This window comes from Emydura macquarii, unplaced genomic scaffold (genome assembly GCF_026122565.2).
Source record: "Emydura macquarii macquarii isolate MOO-44397 ecotype Brisbane River unplaced genomic scaffold, CSIRO-AGI_Emac_v2 contig_2768, whole genome shotgun sequence".
In the NCBI taxonomy this organism is placed as follows: domain Eukaryota; kingdom Metazoa; phylum Chordata; order Testudines; family Chelidae; genus Emydura; species Emydura macquarii.
In genome coordinates this window covers 50,242,321-50,259,915 of record NW_027132905.1, presented here as the reverse complement: position 1 = coordinate 50,259,915, position 17,595 = coordinate 50,242,321, and the positions used below count along the sequence as shown (strand labels likewise).

At 48.8% G+C, this 17,595-nt stretch overlaps 1 long non-coding RNA gene across 1 annotated transcript; it reads left to right on the top strand.

Moving 5' to 3' along the window:
* Positions 1 to 436: 436 nt before the first annotated feature.
* On the top strand, positions 437 to 15,037 carry LOC137165989 (uncharacterized). The gene is made up of 3 exons (XR_010923527.1): positions 437 to 659; positions 14,217 to 14,363; positions 14,435 to 15,037. It is a non-coding gene; the product is annotated as an uncharacterized lncRNA (long non-coding RNA).
* The last annotated feature ends 2,558 nt before the right edge of the window (positions 15,038 to 17,595 follow it).

The window sequence follows — 17,595 nt, the reverse complement described above, 5'->3', positions numbered from 1 at the left end:
AGAAGTGCTGGGTTTGGTGCAGTGTGATGGGGTGCACAAACCCCATCCTGGCAGTGACAGGGTTAAGGGGAACTGCAGAGCCCAATTAACACATTCTTTGGCACCTGGAGAGGAGACAGATAAGTAAGGATTAGACTCAGCTGGGGAGAACCGGACAAGGTGGCTCTGATAAAGGAAGGAGTGCAGGCAGCCAAAACCTAGGAGAGAGGCAGATGGAAGTTTCTGCTGTCTGGGAAAGGAACCATAGAGGGGCTTGCCGGAAGGAGCTTGTACCCTGGGATTCTCCCTGACGAGAGAAAGTGGGTTGCTGAGGAGAAGGAGACTCTAGTGCAGTCCTGGGAGAAGAGGGATTCCAGGGGAGAAGAGAGACCCCTGAGGGTCCACAGCTCAAAGAGCTGGGCGTCCCCAGAGAAAGCCCTGAGAAGCCGTGCTCTGTAAGAACTCTGCGAAGCCTGGGAGAAGAGCAAAGAGTCTGTGAAGGATGGAGAAGGGTGGAAGAGTTTTGGTTTCTTCGAGTTTGGATGCCAGGATCCTGGAAGGGATGGAACTTTTAATGCGACCTGGTTGGAAGGCCAGATCACCGCATGGATCCCAGAAATCCCCGGGGAGGCAGAGGTGCTGCAAAGCGGGGTCATGCCACAAGGAGGTGCTCCGGGCTGGTGAGTAGGACAGGCGGAAATTAGGGGATGAAATTCTGCGGCTTGTATTATGTCGGATCTTGATGGCCCCTTCTGGCCTTAAAATCTCTGAACCAGTGAACCCTGGGTCTGGAGGATCAGTAACTGTGGGAGTGAGAGAGGTAGGGACTGCAAAGACATGTCTGTGGTGCGATGCTGACAGGATCCTCGGTGCTCTGGGCACCGAGAAGCAGCAAAGTCCCAAGTGTAAATTATCATCCTGGGGTGATGGCATCCAACATTGAATCACCTGCATTTTCTGAAGTGGGCAGCTCAATTTTCGGGGCTCTCAGCCTGGGATATCTTCAGGGGCCTGACTTTCAGAAAGTCCTGAGTGTAATCTCCCCACGCCCCTGCAAATCAGGTCCCTTTAAGGCATCCCAAATTGAGGCACTCAGAAATGGAGGCTTCTCTGCCTAGTCACACTGGAAGAAATAGGCTAATACCTTCTGGTCTGTGTCACTGGCCGGGGGCGCTTTAAGAGTTGTGACTGCAGGTGTCTACTACACCTTTCAGGTCGAAAGCTGACCCTAGAACAAAGTGGGGCCATCTAACTCAGGATGCTGGTGCTTTGTTTTGTCTTGTTGTTGGGCTCATCAGTTAAAATCATTACCGTTAATTAAAAAGGCCCTGCTGTGGCTCTGGAGATGGAACACGGTCAATACGGGTCACTGTTTTTCTGAGAGTGCATCCGGAGGTCTCCTGTCCTGCGTTACTCTGCCGCTGGATGTGCTCTTAATTAGGAGAGCCATACAGAGGTCTCCTAATCAATGGGAGGCAGGAGGGGAAGATGAAATGGAGAAAGTTGAAGTGAAGAGAATGATGAATGATTAATAGAGAGAATGAGCATGGCCAGTCAAATGCATTGCAGTGTTCACAATATTTAAAGCCTTCACTAACAAACTAGTCTGGCGGGGGGGGAGATGAGGCCGCTGCCAGGGAGATTGTTATCAGTGTGTGTTGTTATTGTGTGTTATCACTGTTGCAGCCAGCCTACAAAGAGGGCTCATAATAAATGCCAGCCGGGCAACTGGTTGGGTGTTCGTTTTGCTAGAAATCCCTCACCAGACACTTGCCCTGTCACTTGCTCGTTTAAGCAGACCTGACACGGATCTGATCGCACCCTTTCCCATGAGGACAGTGCATGTACAGACAATTACGAGGGGGTGGATGTGCTGAGGGCAAATTAAATTTCAATGGGCTTTTGCGCTTGGCCGATAAATCTTTCAGTAGCCTAATTTAGGCCTGAGCCATCAGGCTGGGCCTGCGTGACCCAGAAAGGAAAAGCTTTCAAATCATCTACAATTCCGGCTTATCTGCTCCCAGAGAGAGTCAACAAGGGCTCAGTGGTTTATTTAAACCTGTCTCTTCATCAGGGGAGTTCCCTTTGCCCAGTCAGGGAATAGAAACAATACAATGTGACTTATGTGACCAATCAAAACAGCTTCAGATGTGGAGCGTTGAGTACTGAAGGGAACTGTAAAGGAAATGTCAAAATGCCGAGTAATTCTGAATAATGAGGAAATCGGAGGAGATTGCAATCTGCTCCAGAACACTGCGTGAGCAGGAAAAAAGCCACTAAATCTGCCAAGTAAATGAGTCGCTCTAAGTTATTTGCTCAGCTGCGCTCAAGAGTGTGGCTGTCTCTGGATGATGGCCCCAGCGCTCAGGCTGCTGCAGAGTGAGGCTTAAATGGGGACCTGCAAAAGCCGTCCGGACGCCATTTCAGCCCCCAGCTCACAGGCTGGCTTTGGAAGTCTCACCTCTGGTGGTTGCTTCTTTGGGATCCGATGGAAGCTGATGCAGCGCAGGAATGACCTCAGGGATGTACAGTACGGCCACGGTTCCAAACGTTTCCATCCCTGGACCCTCCATCTCCTACTTCCAAACTTCCTCACATCCAGCTGGGGTCCCCTCCCGCTTAGGAAGGGCAGAGGTGCCACAACCCCAGGCTGAGGAACAGCATTATTGCTGTGGTTGCTGTAGTTCTAGTGCGGGTGCTCTGCTCCCATTTGGGACTTGGGATGGGCTAAGCGCCGCTCCAGATCAGGCCCCCGATGGCTGATCCGGCAGCCCTTATGGGGGTTTTGCCTGTGTGAGGACTGCAGGATTGGGAGCGTGGTGTGCAAGTAATTGAGGGCTGGAAGGGGCAGAATTTGTCGAGGGCAGCATAAATTCTAGAGCGCCTCGACCCCTGGTATAACACTCAGCATGGTCAGCCCCGTATCTGATGGACATGTCCCGGAAAGGTCCGGGGGAGACAACGGCAGCCCCCTGGGCTCTGAACTGTACTCCTGGACCCCAGCAAAGATGTTCCCTGATCGGTGTGTGTAAATTCCATTGCACCCCACCTCCAGCGGGGGATGGTCCGGGCGTTTCTGGGAAGTTCTGCTTGGATCCTGAGTCCGGTAAAGGATCAAACAGGAGGGGAATCTGGGTGGTGAGAGAGATGACGCTAGACGTTAATAGCACCAGTAATTGGCACTAATGGAAATAAGTAGCAGCATGGTCTAGTGGGAAGGGCACTACTGAACTGGGGAGTCTGGGCTTGAGGTCCCAGCTCTGCCACTGACCTGCTGTGTGAACTTGGACAAGTCACTTCGCCTCTGTCTCACTTATTTACGCTCTTTGGGGGCAAGGACCGTCTCTAACCCTGTGTTTGTACAACACCTGGCACGGTGGGGCCCTGATCTTGGCTGGAGCCTCTGGGCACTCCCCCAGCGCAAACAGTAATGATGCAAAAAGTTCCCCTCAAAGTCAGGCACTTGGTTTCCTTGTCTCAATATCCCTGCGTGGGCTTAGGGGAGGGAGGAGGAGAGATACAAAGCAGCGGGTGGGGGAGGATGCACCGAAGTTGAAAAGATGGAAGCAGAAACCACCTCCCTCCCCCCCATTACCACTGTCACACAAACGCCCTGCCCACTTCTCTCTTACAGTGGGTGTTTGTATTGCAGAACACGGCAATCAATTATGGGGCTAATTAAAAAATCACCTCCTGTAGGTGTAGCCAATTTTTAACTTAGCTACAAAAATCCCTTCTGCAGGCGCACGTGTATTTGCGGGAATGTAAATCTGAATGTGCTTGCAGCTCTGTGCGTGTGTTTGGGAGGGGGGTATGTGCATTCACATCTCTGCATGGCACACGCATACAAGTCTGGTGCACTGGCAAACAATCTGTGTGTGTGTCTGTGAATCCTTGCCTGCCTCTGTGTATTTCAGCCTCTTTTAGCAAAACAAGTCCGCAAAAGCATTTCCCAGTTTAGCCATCCAGACAGCATTATCTGCGATAGCAAAAACACAAAGGATTTAAGCAGATTTGCTAAGCCTGCCTAATGGGACAGGGCACCAGTAACCGCAGCAAGAAGCTCTCTGTGTCTGTCTTGCTGTTGCTCCATTATACAGACTCTTGGGAAGGAAAGTGAAGCTGCAGAAGAAATCTGCAGCTCCGCCTCCCCAACTCTCTCCCTGCTCCGCTCTCCCTCATTCAACTCCCACTTCAGTCTCAGCCTGGAAGGTTGGTGGGTGCAGAAAGATTCCCTGGTATTGTGGAGAAAATTAACTGAAGACAGGTTGGAATTATTGTCAGTGATTTCCCTGGGGGTGGGAAGTGTGGGAGCTAATAGAGGCAACCATCCTGACTCAGTTATGACAGATCAGCTCAGAAGTGGCAAAAATACCTGCATCCATCTTATATATGGTGACCACAATATCAGCAACTGAAATGCTGTCACCTCTGGGGTGGAGCACAACTTTTGCTTAACAATGCACAGCAACAGCACAATAGTTTGGCCAGGATGTGAAGAACACTACGCGCAGCTGAACCAGCAGATGGAGGGTCAGGAGGCAGAACCTAAATAACTGCCTCAGTGTCCTGGCAAAACTCCCAGGGAAACGACAGAGCGGGTTGGAAACTGGAAGTCCCATTCTACAGGAAGTCCTGACACTTAAAAAACATTTTTCCCCCCCACCAACCGGAATGCAAGGCCAAAATTTTGAAGTTTCCCATTAAATGAAAATTCCCAATGTTCTTGAATCAGAACCATCAGAACGTGTTGATAATGTCAAAACACCAGAATAGACTATCGAATGGAATGTCTGTAATATTGCAGGGAATGTCTGTAAAATCACCCTACAATGAACATCTCAGCAGAATACGTCGAATTGAAATGCTAAAGCTGAAACTCAACAAGGAAACCAAAATGATTTAATGTTGACTTTTTCCCATTGGAAATGTCATCAAAATTGACCCGTTCCCATAAAACCTTTCAGTCTGAAGGCCGTTGCACTGTCTGACTGGGTACCTCTCTAGTGAACACCCACTCCCCTTGCCAGAACTGTCTTGGGTATTAATGTCTGCGCGTTAGTCTTATGTCTCACCAAGAGACGGCCTCACCCGCATCCCCGCGCCCCCTAGGCCCATGCGCGCTGTGGCATGTGATCAGTACCGGCTCCGAGGGAAGAGCAGTGTTTAGCCTATTAGCTGTCGAGTGGCATTTGAACCTTTTAGCCGTCAGGCTCCCTCAGGGTTGTGTAACCTACCCCAGTAAATCCGGCAGCAGCCCAGCGGACGAAGCGACAGCTGAAAGATCGCAGTGATGCTGCCAGCCTTGGCACGGGGACAGAAGCGAATCAGTGACACCGCACTTGGCCGTGGTGGCAGCGGCAACGTCGTATCGCCCCTTGCCAACTCGTTGGGGTTGACGTTAGCAGAGACCATGATCCAAGGCCGTCGGTTGCTCAGAACCCCTGACTGCTGACTGGAGCTAAGAAAACAGGCCCAGCACTGGACCGGGGGGGGGGAGAGGAATGCAGAGAGGCCATACCTCCCCCAGACGTTACCTTGCGGGGAGATGGGCACGAGAGGCAGTAGAACTGCCCCACTCTGCTGCTGAGTGAACATCCATCTACCCGCTTCTTATTCCAGGCCAGCCCCTCTACCAGGTTCGCTGTTACCAGATGCCATCAGTTGCCTGTTTTGTCTCACTCGCTTCCACAGGTGGTATCCAAAGATGGCTGCCTTTATCCAGCCGGCCACTCACTCGATGGCTTGGGCAAACTTCACCCGTATTTAGGCTGCTCATTTAGATTTTTTTTCCAAAGGTGCAGAGGACTTTCTGCTTCTGCTGAAGTCCACGGGAGTTGTGACTGCCCAGCACCTGTTAAATAAAACCTCCCAGTTAGGCACTGAAAAGCTGGTTTTCAGAGCAGTGGAGCACCTACCCCTGAAGCCAGTGGGAGCTGCGGGTGCCTGGCAGTTTTTAAAAAAAACAAGCCCTAAATAGGGCTGGAGGTGCCTAACCTTCAGCACCCAACTTTGAAAACATTTGCCTTCACCTCTCCCTGACTCGATTTCCTCATCTGTAAAATGGAGACGGCAGCAGAACGCCTCAAGAGGGAGGATGATCTTGTGGTGGAGCATTAGATGGGAATTTGCAGGTCTGGGGACAGTTCTGAACTGTACTACTGACGGACTGGGTGGCCTTGGGCGAGTCTCTTAATTGCTCTGTGCCGCTATTGCCCATTTGCAAACTGGGAATAATAATCCTCCCTTTCCCCCACCCGTGGGATATCTTCTCTATTCAAACTGTAAGCTGTTTGGGGCAGAGGCTGTCTCTCATTAGGTTTGTTTACATGTTCAGCGCCTAGGACACCTTGCTCCCTAATGCTGCTATTAGTCACTTACCATCATGCAACTAATAACACCACCTACATGATATGGGGAGGCTGCAACGCTGAATCACATTCATGTTTGCAAAGGGCTTTGAGCTGCTGGGATGGAAGGTGCTGAATAAATTGATTCCTGATGCAAGACACGGGATTCTGTGCTAGACTGACAGGCCTGTTATTTCTCAGAGAGTTGGGTAGGGTTTCTCTCTCGAGTCACAGATTCCAAGGCCAGACGGGCCTACCGCTCTGGGTGCAGCTAGCTGGGCATTTTTTGACACAACCATTTTTTATCAAAAAACGGCCAATTCATTGAAACCAAAACTCTTCGTGGTGTCAAAACATTTCTCCACCTGGCTCTTTATTTTATTTTTTTAAATTGTCTGTGTCCTGTTTCGATATTTTTTTAAACAAAAAATGCTGGTTTTTCCTGTTCAAAATTGTTCTTTTTGGTTATACGTCAGTTAAATTTTTTTTTTTAAATGGTGGACATTGAAATGAATTGAATGACCTAACCTGCTCCCCCCCCCCCCCTTGCAATTTTTGGTTACTGAAATTTTCAAAATTTTGACCTTTAATCCTGATTTGGGACAGGAAAAGATTCAAAAATCTCAAATGTTCAGCTCTCGTTCTCTGTGACAGTGGGGCCTAATTCCTGGTGCTACTACATTCATGCGTCTGGGCAGGGTTCCTCTGGGAGGCACAGATTGTCTCCCGGGTGCAGTCCGTGGTTCTCAGTTCCGTATCTCCCCTCTGGATCCCATATTTTGAATCCTTGACCTCGCTTCCATCCCTGTCCCCAGCTGTTTAGTTGGACACACCCTTCTCCTTCCCTTCCTCCCCCCATATTCTTTTGATCCCTCTGCAGAGGAGGGAGGTTTTGGTTGGTTCTCCTGGCAATCCTACTCTGGGGTGGGGATCTGCCTGGCACACGGGTACCAAATAGACCAGGTCATCTCTCGGACTGGACAAGACAGACCAGAAGGTGGGAACAAGTGGGGGAAGGGAACAACTCTAAAAAGCAACAAGAAAATAGCTCTTTCCATTGTGTTTTCAACTTTCCCTCCTTGGCTGCTGAAGGATTTACCCGTTAAATGGCTGTTTAGGGCTCTTTAAAGCCACTAATTAGACATTGCCAGAACCCTTAATGAGAACTTTTTATTTCCCTTCCATTTTTTAGCATGTTTAAAGGTTCATTAAAGATCCACAAAGGGTCTCAAAGTGCATCTCAAACCACACTTCTCTCCCATGAAATAATTACCAGTGCCTCTCGCCCACCATTCGCTTCCCTTTCTTTCCCGCCCATTGGCAGCCCGCGCCCCGGACAGCAGATCAGCAAAATCTTGTTAGCACATCTGCTTTCTGGGGACTGGCTTGTGAATGCAGATGTGAGGAGTGGGTGATTTGCGGAAGGAGGACTGCCTTGTTCACTCTCCCTTCTTGCTTTCTCTCTCCCTCCTTTCTCTCATTCTCTTTCCTTTCACTCTCTTTCCATTCTGTCTTCTGCCCTCCCTCTGTCTTGCCTTTCTCACCATCTCATGCTCCCTCTCTTCCTCCGGTCTCACTTGTTTTCTCTCATTCCCTCCGCTCATTCTCTTTTGTTTTTTTGTTTTTTTTTCTCTCTCTCACTCCTTCCTAATTTTTTTGCCTGCATTACGGGCAATCATCATGGAATTTCTCTCAGCATGATTCCTGTGGTGCTGGCTCACTCAAGAAGCTCTTAGAATGAGTGGCATTCAAAGAAACATGTGCATGAATGCCGTGGGAGAGTATCGAATTCCAGTGGGTTTCCAGCCACATCTGAGCTGTCATCAATACTGTCTGTCTCTCACCAGTGGTCTCAGGGGCTCCAACCACTGAAGGCTCCCTGTTTGAAGGCATGCTCTGGTGACAAACAGGCCTGTCCCAACAGGGTAGAGTCCTGCAAGAGGAGCGAAAGGGCAGGATGGAACAGAGAGAGACTGATAGAGAAAAGCTTTGGACAGCGGGAAATGGACAACGGTAACGTGCTGACGGTCTTTACTAGACTAATTTGTCTAGAGTCTAGCACAATGGAGCTGGGATCTCTCCCTGTCACCAGAGAAATGTCCTTGCTAGAGTAGCCACCAGGCTCGGAGTTGACAGGACAGATGCCTTTACTACAGATCTGGTCTGCGTCTGGCAGCTGGAGTCCTCCTCCTATTCTGGGCTCTGTGACAGCAGCAAAATAATAACTGGGTCATGTCAAAGTGTTGTAAGGAAATCAGCAACCAGGCCGGCTGCTGCTCCCAGCCTGGACCTCGGAACAGAAAGTTTGCCTTTCACGTAGAGTTGCCAACAGCCCGTTCCATGGCTGTTTATCCCAGGACCAAGACTTAGATTCTGTGCAGAGACGGTAGGCAGAAGAGGGTGTGTACGTCCTTGCTGGTGCACTCCTCTGACTACCTCACCTGCATTCTGCCCTGTAATCTACCTCTGCCGGAACGACTTCTGGCATTCCAATCCCATCAGCATTTTCAAACAGCTGCCTTCGAGCCCATCGCTTCTGATTGAGCTGGAGCGTATGGTTTACAAAGACCGCCAGTGCTGATTGAAAGGCTTCCAGTGATGGGGAACCCACCTCTGCCCTAGACGAGTTGCTCCAAGGATTAGTTACACCAACTGTTAAAAATCTGTGCCTCGTGTCTAGTTTGAATTTGTCTAGCGTCAGCTGCCACCCATTGGATCTTCTTCAGCCTCTGTCTGCTAAACCGAAGACTCCTCTGATGTCTGAAGTTTTCTCCCCATGTTGCCTCTTAACCTCAAATTCAGTTTTCCTCACATTCAGATTTTTCCTCACAAAACTACCCTAGCCTCAGAAGCAGGATGAGCAGGTTCAGTCATGCTCTAGAAACCAATTTAAAGGCAGATATCTCCAGAGTGAGCTGATGTACAGTTCTTTTTGGAAGCGGAGTTTATCACTAGCGAAATCTGTTCTGCTTGGGTCTTTTTAAGACACATTCTCGGGTATAAAGTGGCAGGCGGCTGGTTATACTCCTGTAAGTAAATGACTGTCCCGTGGTGCCTACCCATTTACAATGTACACACTTAAATAAAATGAACTGGATGTGGTGCGTACAGAATGCAGGGTGATGCAGCATTACACAAAGGTTATTGGCAGTCATTTAGTGATCTGCGGTACTCGCCATGGCTTCGAATATCCCCAGATTCATACAATAACACTCCAATTAACCTACTTCCACATGCTATCTTATGTACAGGTTTCTCATCTTAAAGTCTTTACAGGATGCATACAAAATATGTATTAAGTTCATTATGGCACAGATCTGTCAGAAAGTACAAATACTGACAATTAAGTAGCTCTTATATAGTGCTTCATCCGTCGCTCTCAAAGCACTTTACGAAGGTCAGGATCGTTATCCTCATTTTGCAGCTGGGGAAACTGAGGCACAGGGCGATGAAGTGACTCAACAAACCAGTGGCAGAGCTGGGAATGATGCACGAGTCTTGTGAGTCCCAGTCCACTGCCCGATCCTCAAAGCCTTGTTGAGAGTACTGATCTTGCAAACAAATGAACACACTTTTATAACTGGAGAAGTGGGAATAATTCAGATTTAAAACCACAAACAGAGGGAAATAAAGATGAATACTCTGGCTGCATAAAGAGGGTAGAGTTAAGGCTGTCTGGGTGTGACCTTGGCTGCTGTTAAGTGAATGTATGTGGTTTCCTAGGGGAATGCACAATTTATAATTGTATCTGTGCGTGCAAGCTGCATGTGAGGGATCTAATAAGTCTGTGAGTTGGGGTAAGTATATGTGAGGAGGTAACTTATGTGGGTGGTTAGCTCTCTGTTGTATCTTGTTTTGCTGATTTTTGCATTACTGTCCCTGTGTTGGGTTAAGCTTATGGAATGAGAGGAAGAGTACTCATTTCCTGGATGGCCTGTCAATCACCCAAAGAGTCTGGGGTGGAACTTCCCTTCCCTGCAAAGGGTTCTGGGTAGGGAAGCCCTCTATAAAGCTCCCTGGCTTCCAGCTGAAGTCAGAATTGCAGGTGGAAGGGTTGTGTGGAGGATGCTGGTTCTGCTGGCGTTATGGTCTGGCAGGAACTCCTTGTTGCTGAGTTAGTTTATTGTTATTAATTTATTTTAAACCCTCTACACTAGATCTTGCAGCTGCACCCTTGCATGGTTCCTTAGAAACCAGTTGATTTCTGCAAAGTGCATGCTCTGTGTGTGTGTGTGTGTGTGTGTGTATTTAGTATAATGAATGTGTAACTCATGGTTCTTTTGTTGCTGAGTGGTGATGTCACTTCAGAAATTAATGATGCTCTGCTAGAAATCGTGTAGAACTCCGATTTTTTCTAACTAAATACTGTTACACTGAGCTGGAGAGAGGCTTAATGTGTAACAGAAGTTAATATTGTAGTGTGTTAGTGCACCAATGCCCTCTGTGTGAACAATCCCTTTACTTGTGTGGCTTTAATGCTGCATAATCAAAGGGAGACTCAAAATGTCTGTCTGCTGGAGGCAACAGAAGCATGTGCCAACGTTCTGCCATGGCACTCTGCCCAAGGTTCATGCTAATTTCTGTAATGACACACATTGCTATACCTAGACGCTACAGTGCCTAGCTTTTTTTAGGTGGTTTTTACCTGCTTGGCTGTTCTTTACTGCCAGCCACAATGCTCAGTCAAGTTGGAGGGAAGAAAGATATTTGCCTTCCAGGGACATAGATCCTGCCATGGCCAATTAAAATCCCTATTCTCTCATGCACTTGTTTTGGGCATGGGACTCGGCAGGGCCAGTCGAGATGAGCAGAGAAGACAGTGTGCAATAGACACAACCCACAGAGTGAATGTGGGAGAAGAATATTGCCAATAGGCTTTACACTGCATCTCTGGACCAGTCCTCTGCTCTCCTCTGTCTGTTTTTAAGAGCCCTCCGACCTGTTTGGGGAGTCTGGCCCATTAATGCCTCCCTGTCCCCACGCACCCTGCTCCTTTCTCTTGCAATCGGTGTAATTAGATTTTGCTTTATTGCAAAACAGAAGAACCCAAAAAAAAAACCCCACCCTGATAACCAGTGAAAAATAATTAGTGGCACATTGTCTCATTAAACACTAGACTTTAATTACATTGTGGGTAGATAACTACCTCTAAGGACTGGAAGGCTGGAGCCTATAGACAGCAAAGCACTCAGCATAATGGAGTAATAGGCCCTGTAAATAGAGACAAGTCAGGGTGCCCAGAGTTGATTAAGCACCTGACTAAACTGGGTTGTCACCTCACATCCTGCACCTCCTACCTGAAAATTGCTCATCTCCCTCTCATCTGATCTCTTTGGAGCTAACAAGCCTGTGCAGCAATTGTGCCAGTGATCAAAAGAGACTATTAAATACTCAAAAGTAGGATGAGGATAATGAGTCTTGCCCAAGATCTCATCTGTCCTCAGGAATAGCCTGGCTCACCGTAGGCCTTCTCTACGCGAGTACTTAAGCCAGCAAAACTCATGTTGCTCAGGAAGTTTTTTTTTTTTCCACACCCCTGAGCGACAAAAGTGTTGCTGGCATGAGGGCTTGTGCGTACACTGCTACGCTGGTGAGAGAGGCGCTCCTGCTGACATAGCTACCGCCGCTTGTGTAGATGGTTTTATGATGTCTCCTGCTGACATAACGTGGCTACACAAGCGCGCTTCCAGCGACACAGCTGTACCGATACAGCTCTGTCATTGTAAGTTTTAAGTGTAGACTTGCCCTTGGTCTGTAGTTAGCTGAGCTGGTGGGAAAGGCCTCAAAACATTTTTTTGAGAATTTTTTTTCCGATCAAGGAAGATTCATGAACTGAAAACCCCAAACAAAACATTTTTGTTCTGGTAGTTTCAGAACTTTCTCTTTTTTTAGTCAAGTGATTTGTTGAACCCGAACCCATGAAGGGTTTTGACAAACAGGCATTTTTTTTGGCCAAAGTTTTTGTTGAGAAATTCCCAACTGGTTTGAATGGTTAAAAGTCTGTATGAAAAAAGCCAGAGCAGCTGCTGAATAGGGAACTGTTCCTCAGTACAGATGAGTTCCAGCAAGAGGCTGGGCCGGTTAGGTTCAGGGGTGGATAAGCAGCAAGCTCTTGGCTACTTGCCCTTACTTTCTAGCTTCCTTCAGCTCCATTTCAGAGGCTCCTGAGAACGTTCAACTAATACACTGGGCTTTGGCGTATGAGTAAAGAACTAGCCGCTTCACTGGCAGTATTGAGCTGGGCTGGTGGTGAATGTAGAAGTGGAGTGGTTAGAATACGCCTAATGTCCCGTCACAGCATACACCGGGTCAGGTGCAAAACCTGGCCAGGAGCCTTCAGCACTTCCTCTGCTTGGGACGTTCCAATGGGGGGAAGAAGGGGATGCTGTGAGGTTCTCCTCAAGAAGTTCCCTCCCGTTTTTTCACTGGAGGAACAGGGTTTGTGACTACACTCCAGGCCTCCTGGCTGTCCAGGAACCTATCCGCGACTGGATCATTCTGCCCTCAGTGCTGCATGGGGACTATGTCAGTGCTAAGTATTTTCTAAACAACCAGCAGTTGCATCTTGAAGCAACTCACTCATCAGGCAAGAATGGAGAGACATTTCAAGGCTGAGACACTTTCTAATAATGAGTTAGAAAGCCTCATCTGTCTCTAGATTTTATTCATACGCTTTCACTTAAATCTAATAAAACCCCACTATCAATCACCCCTCCCTCCAACACTCCTCAGGCTTTATTGCTGACTTGCCTAAATACATAACTATAGACGCAGCTTCCCTCCCCAAACATACATGCACACACGCTTCCTTGTGCATTAAAATGTAATTACTGCTTTCCTGAATGTCCTAGCCAAATCTATTGAAGTCTTATCAGAAGCGATAAGCCCAGCACCCTTGGTAATCGCACCATAACTCATGCGCGAAGCAGAAATGGAAAGAGACAGCTGGCTTTATGGTCTTCCTTTAATGCTCTGCCCTGGCAGTTTTACAGCCATGCTCTTTCACAGGAGGGAAATGCCAAGATACCCTCTCCCCCCGGTCCCCTCCAAATGCCCATTAAAATGTGTGCCTCTTTTTTCAGCCATGGGGATGTGCTCATTCATTTCTCCTCCCCCAAGAGATAAAAATCCATTTGGAAGTCTTTTCTTTATGTAAAAAAAAAACACCTCGTTTTATTCTGGCTGCTGGCATGAATTAGTGCTGGGGGGACGGTGACCAACAGGGAAGCAGCGACCCTGCCTGGCAGAGATCGAGGGAATAACCCATCTCTGCTGCTGGATCGTGGGATTCCCCCCCCCCTCGCTGCTTGAGCAGGGCGTGGCTGATTGTAGAACTGCCAGTTGGCATTGCCCACCAATGAATAGCCAGGGGTTCAGCCCGTATTGTGTGTGTCGTCCTAGCACCAGCTGAGATAAGGGCCCCGTGGTGCGAAGTGTTGCACGGACACACCATGAAACAGTCCCTCCCCTGAAGAGCTAAGAGATGGGAGGGGAAACAGAAACACCGAGGCTGCAGCTTGCCCAAGGTCACTTGGCAGGTCTCCAAGCCAGGCCCGTGGGCAGTGCTTAGCTGATGGCCACCACCCAGCAGCTCGCTGGACCCAGTGGAGAAGGGGGCCACCAGAGGTCTAGCTCACCAAGAACTCCACCCCCAAAGCTCCTGATTGGGGAGACATCCAGCCCCAACAATCAAGCCAGAAGGAGGTGCAGGACATTGTCCAAGCAGCTTGTTGGATCCCGATCTGGCTGCCACGTTGGACCCTGACTCCTGATGTTTCTGCCCTCCTTAGGCCAGATCCTCCTTTGTGGCTGGTTCTTGTTTCTCTGGCTTGTCTCCTTACTGACTCCGGCTTTGATCCTGGGCTTGGCTTCTCCTTCTGTCTCCAGCTCTTCGGACTCCAGCAACAGCCTGGCCGCCCATGCCACAGGCTTCACAGTCAGTGGCAAAGATGTGGCAAGAACCCAAGTCTCGAGTCTGAGCCCAGCGCACTAGCCACATCCCATGTGACTCCTTCAGGAGGGCCATAGAGGATGGTGAGTGAGCAGAGGAAGGGGTGAGTTCCTTGCCCACTTCTGGCCAGTGTCAGTGACTGTCTCGTTTATAGATTTGCTGGTCTTCTCCCAGTCCCTCTGACCTTGCTGAGAGAGGGAAGGACTCAGTCAGCCTGAGATGATGAAGAGAGGTCATATGGGGATATGAAGAGAGAGAGGTCCTATGGGGAATCTCAGAGAAGATGGCTCCGCCAGTGACAGTTTTATTTGGCTGCCTGTCACGGAGAATGAGAGACTAATCGAGAGCAAGCAGCTTGCCTTGAGCGGCCACATCCAGGAGACAGGTAAAGGGCTTTTTTTAATTAAAAAAACAAAAACCCAGTGACAAAGTGCTTTATTTTTTGTAATTGCCCATTACGGGCCAATGTCCTTTCCTGATGAATTCTGGGAAAAGCCTTTGACCAACACGGGACTCTATAGCTGTGAACAGAATCCAGCCAGGGTGGTAGGAAAGACAAGTGCTCAATACGCTGAGAAACAGCTGGAGAAAGACAATCTTTTGTGAGTGCCCCGAATCCACCAAAGACCAGGACTCCATTCCATGTCTCTTCAGTCTGCTCTTGAAGGAAAGCACATCTCTTCTGGCTGCTCTTTCATTCTCTAATTGTCCGTTTCTTCTTCTTTCAATAAATGTGACAGTGAATTCAGTGCTGATGAAAGGACACAAATGGATGCTGCCAATACCCTGCTGTCTTCAGCCAGTCTCACCGTCATTCTCCCCGCCCCCGGCTGTTACAGTCAGCCCTCCCCACACACCTTAATCTCCACCTGCGGCTCCTCCTGTTATTCCATATCTGCTGCAGCTCAGGCCTTGTCTACACTGGCATTTATGCCAGCAAAGCTTTTGCTGCTCAGAGATGTGAAACCCGCCCCCCAGTGACACAAATTTTGCTGGCGTGAGCACTTCTGTGGACAGCGCTCCGACGGTAGGAGATACTCGCCCGCCGACACAACCACCGGCCCGCGTTTAGGGGGCTTTATTATGTCGGCAGGAGAGCTCTCTCCCACTGACTGCCATAACACGGCTACACAAGCGCTCTTACAGGTGCCCAGCTGGGTCACTGTCTACTTTAAATGTAGACTAGCTGCAGTCTGTGCAGTTGTTGTCTGGTGCTCATTGCAGTCCTGGCTCCCTCCTCCCCTCCAGCTCTGTTGGTGTACCTTGCTGCTGACCTGTAGCTCCCCCCCCACGCACACATCAGGAAGGTGGGCACAGAACTGGGGGAACTGAGTGCCCCCCCCTCCCCGGCCACAGGATATGTTCATCGTGGTATCCCCCTCTCCACTGAATCCCATTTGGGGATGACTGCTGGGGCGGCAATGCTGCTGAACCCCTTGCCTGGGAGCCAGCTCCGTAGGCCGCCTGACTCGGCTGGACTCGCTCCATGTAGGTGTGTCCCCATCCGGCTACAGGCAGGTGAACAGCTGGCTTGAGGTGGAGGCGCTGGGTTGCATCCACGCTTGTCTCTGTCTAGCAGGAGCTCGGCAGCCCCAGCCTGATGGTGGCTAATTCCACTGGGGCTGGAGTCAAGCTGTCAGCTGGAGGTACCAATGCGCTCTGCATGCAAGGGTGCCCACTGCTGTTTGCTTGTCGGGGGGTGGGTATTGAAAGGGTATCTGCCCTAAGCCCTTTGCACTAAGCATGGAGGACCCATTGGGGTACAACCCTGTATTATCCACAAGAAACCAGCCCCTTCCTGGTCTGTGGAATGTGTTCTCATTTGCCCAGACAAGGACCCCTTTTGTATCATCTTGCAGGCCCTTAAATCTTTCTCCCTGTCCCACTGCCATGGGAAGGATGATTTCGCATCAGGGACAGGATGTCCCAATGAAAAGCAACCTGCTCACATCCTGCCTTCCCTTCTCTCTCATTGTGTCTTTCTCTCCTGTTCCCAGGCCATGTGCTTATGTATGCTCTGCGCTTTTGTTTCTGCTTTTTAGTGGGTTTCCTTTTTTTAAGACTCTTTGATTTATTATTACTGAATTTCTCAAAGCCCATTCGCGGTGCTCATCCTGCACTACCAATACAATGGAGCATTCCAGGGGAGATGCTCTGTTCTTTTAGCTGATGTTTCACTGGAGCAATCAAAACGTGCTTGTCCAAGAAGCAGGAGCTGAGACCTGTTTGAGGTCTTTCATTTGAAACTTTTTTCTGACAAAAAACGGCCCCCTTTTTTCCCCAAATAAACATTTAGGTTTCTTTCACAATTCTCCATTTTTGTAAGGGAAAGAAAAAAGCTGTCTGAAAATGACACACCGTTGAAAATGTCCTGGATGGGACATCAGAGGATCTACCTTCTCATCTCAATAATGCCACTTTAAACACTGGCCCACACTAGAAAGATTTTTACCTGTAAAACTTGCTTTCTTTTGGTTGTGTCCGTTATCTGTTCTGCTCACAACAGAGCCGTTAGATAAAAACATACAATACTCTTTCAGGAGGGTTGTGACATAGCGCTACTTTATTTCTTAAAATCCAGATCCTTAACACAGAAGAACCACAACCCCAGAGAAAGCAGGCTGCTGCCTAAGGCAGAGATACACAACTTGCCCCCACCTTGCTCTAAAGTGGCTGTTTACAGATGGACTGCACAAGTCCCAGATCAAATGCTTCCTTAGAGAGTCCCCTAGCCTGCAAGGCGGACCAGGAAAACCCCTGAGGATTTAAAGCAATAACTTACAAATGTAAGACTGCTTTCAGTACATCAGAGCATCCACACTTAATTTTATGTCCTACTGACAAAATCCTCCACTTCTGCCAGCAGAATTATTTCTCTTCCCCGAGCAACATCACCCCTCCACCAGTATAGTTCTGTTGGTACCGTGCCAGACCCCTATGGAAGCGTGTTGAGCTCTAGCAGGATAAGAAATCCTCCAGCAACAATGCAACAGTCCTTTTGGTAGTGGCCTGTCTCGTCTGCCAAACATTTCAAAAGCAATGACACATTTTCATGTTTTTAATCTGTTTTTGGCAGGAATGTTCTGCTTTTCAACGAAAACTACATCGATGCATAATTTGGGTTTCAAAATCTGAAACGCTGGTCAGTGGGTGGCTTTGAACATGGGTTTTGCCATTTTTAAAAAAAATTACAGCATTATTTGGAGTTGTACAGGAGGTACAGCAGACCTCTTCTTACCAGGTGCCACCGAGACTGGGGCAGCATAGCTGGGTGTGATGGGGCTTCTCTCTGGTTTATCCTGGAGCACCTGGCAC